This window comes from Bubalus kerabau, chromosome 1 (genome assembly GCF_029407905.1).
Source record: "Bubalus kerabau isolate K-KA32 ecotype Philippines breed swamp buffalo chromosome 1, PCC_UOA_SB_1v2, whole genome shotgun sequence".
NCBI lineage: Eukaryota > Metazoa > Chordata > Mammalia > Artiodactyla > Bovidae > Bubalus > Bubalus kerabau.
In genome coordinates this window covers 136355856-136358796 of record NC_073624.1, presented here as the reverse complement: position 1 = coordinate 136358796, position 2941 = coordinate 136355856, and positions in this window count along the sequence as shown.

The following is a 2941-nucleotide window of genomic DNA, read 5'->3' as shown; positions in this document are numbered from 1 at the left end:
ACTATGCCAAAGCCTTTGACTGTGTGGATCACAATAAATTGCGGAAAATTCTGAAAGAGATGGAAGTACCAGACCACCTGATCTGCCTCTTGAGAAATTTGTATGCAGGTCAGGAAGCAACAGTTAGAACTGGACATGGAACAACAGACTGATTCCAAATAGGAAAAGGAGTTTGTCAAGGCTGTATATTGTCACCCTGTTTATTTAACTTCTATGCAGAGTACATCATGAGAAACGCTGGACTGGAAGAAGCACAAGCTGGAATCAAGATTGCCGGGAGAAATATCAATAACCTCAGATATGCAGATGACACCACCCTTATGGCAAAAAGTGAAGAGGAACTAAAAAGCCTCTTGATGAAAGTGAAAGTGGAGAGTGAAAAAGTAGGCTTAAAGCTCAACATTCAGAAAACGAAGATTATGGCTTCCGGTCTCATCACCTCATGGGAAATAGATGGGGCAACAGTGGAAACAGTGTCAGACTTTATTTTTCTGGGCTCCAAAATCACTGCAGATGGTGACTGCAGCCATGAAATTAAAAGACACTTACTCCTTGGAAGGAAAGTTATGACCAACCTAGACAGCATATTCAAAAGCAGAGACATTACTTTGCCAACAAAGGTTCATCTAGTCAAGGCTATGGTTTTTCCTGTGGTCATGTATGGATGTGAGAGTTGGACTGTGAAGAAGGCTGAGCGCCAAAGAATTGATGCTTTTGAACTGTGGTGCTGGAGAAGACTCTTGAGAGTCCCTTGGACTGCAAGGAGATCCAACCAGTCCATTCTGAAGGAGATCAGCCCTGGGATTTCATTGGAAGGAATGATGCTAAAGCTGAAGCTCCAATACTTTGGCCACCTCATGCGAAGAGTTGACTCATTGGAAAAGACTCTGATGCTGGGAGGGATTGGGGGAAAGAGGAGGAGGGGACGACAGAGGATGAGATGGCTGGATGGCATCACTGACTCAATGGACGTGAGTCTGAGTGAACTCCGGGAGTTGGTGATGGACAGGGAGGCCTGGCGTGCTGCGATTCATGGGGTCGCAAAGAGTCGGACACGATTGAGCGACTGATCTGATCTGAAGAGGTTCTTTAGTTCCTCTTCTCTTTCTACCATTAGAATGATATCATCTGCATATCTGAAATTGTTGATATTTCTCCTGGCAATCTTGATTCCAGCTTGTAACTCTTTCAGTCCAACATTTCATACGATGTACTCTGCATATAAGTTAAAAAAACAGGGTGACAATATACAGCCTTGTCGTACTCCTTTCCCAGTTGTGAACTAGTTAGCTGTTCCATGTAAGGTTCTAATTGTTGATTCTTGACCCACATACAGGTTTCTCAGGAGACAGGTAAGGTGGTCTGGTATCCCATCTCTTTAAGAATTTTCCAGTTTGCTGTGAGCCACACATTCAAAGACTTTCTTGTACTCAATGAAGCAGAAGTAGATGTTTTTCTGTAATTCCCTTGCTTTTTCTATGATCCAGTGAATGTGAACAATTTGATTTCTGGTTCCTCTGCCTTCTCTAAACCCAGCTGATACATCTGAAAGTTCTCCGTACATGTACTGTTGTAGCCTAGCTTTAAGGATTTTGAGCATTACATTAGTAGCATGTGAATGAATGCAATTGTATGGTAATTTGAACATTCTTTGGCATTGCCTTTCTTTGGAAATGGAATGAAAACTGAACTTTTCCAGTCCTGTGGCCACTGCTGAGTTTTCCAAATTTGCTGGCATATTGAGTGCAACACTTTAAAAGCATCGTTCTTTAGAATTTGAAATAGCTCAGCTGGAATTTCATCACCTCCACTAGCTTTGTTCCTAGTAATGCTTCCTAAGGCCCACTTTACTTCACACTCCAGGATGTCTGGCTGTAGGTGAGAGACCACACCATTGTTATCCAGGTCATTAATATCTTTTTTTATGTTCTTCTGTGTATTTTTGCCACCTCTTTTTAATCTCTTCTGCCTCTGTTAGGTCAGAATTGCCTCTGTTAGGCTGGAGTTAATATTGTCTTACAATTACCACTGGTGGGTTTGTCTTTAAATTACGTGAGAAACAAAAGAGTTACTAACAAAAACCCCAACAATACTGGTTTTTATGTTTACCTATGTAATCTTCACTGGTATTCTTTATATGTTAATATGACTTTAAGTTATTGTCCTGTTGTTGAGTAGCCTTCCTTCTCAGGCTAACAGACTCAGTTAAAAATTTCTTGTATGGTAGGTGTAGCTTGGGTCAAACTTTAATCAGGCTTATCTCACTCTCATAAGCCCCTGAACCTTGGCTTTCTCCTAGTCTGACCAAACACAGATATACAGAATATCCCTCTGTCCCTTAAGGGCTCATTCTAAAAAGGGCTAATCAGAGTCAGACAAATTTCCTGTCAGACTACCTCATAGGGCGGTTTGTTCACTTCCTCCACTCACTTGCCCAATTAGTTCCTGTTGTTCCTGTTAATCCTTCTTATTCCTTCCTAGGAAAGAAGAGCCTTTTTCTATTTAATTTTGAGATGATTTCTGATATTTAAATCAGGGCATTATTTCTACTGCAATAGTCTTTTAAAAATGTTTCTCTTTACCTGAAGCCTGGATTTATTTTTACTTGATAGCTGAAGTGCCAGCTTATGTTTGTCACTGCTGAAACAAAGGCTTTTATTTATTGCTTACTTTTAAACAGTACCATCTTATTGATAGTATTTCCTAGTATTTAATTCATTTATTTCTTGGGATTTAAAGTAACTTTCCTATTTTTATTCATAATTGACATTGATTTACAACTTTGCTTCTTTGGGCAACTGCTGTTTTCAAAGGCACATTGGCTGTGAGACTTTTTCTGAGGTACTAAAAAAACCCAAAAAACAACAACAAAAAAACCCTCAGGGCTGCATATAGCAGAAGTGGTAACCCTAGCCCACAAACTCTGAATTCCTAAAGAAGG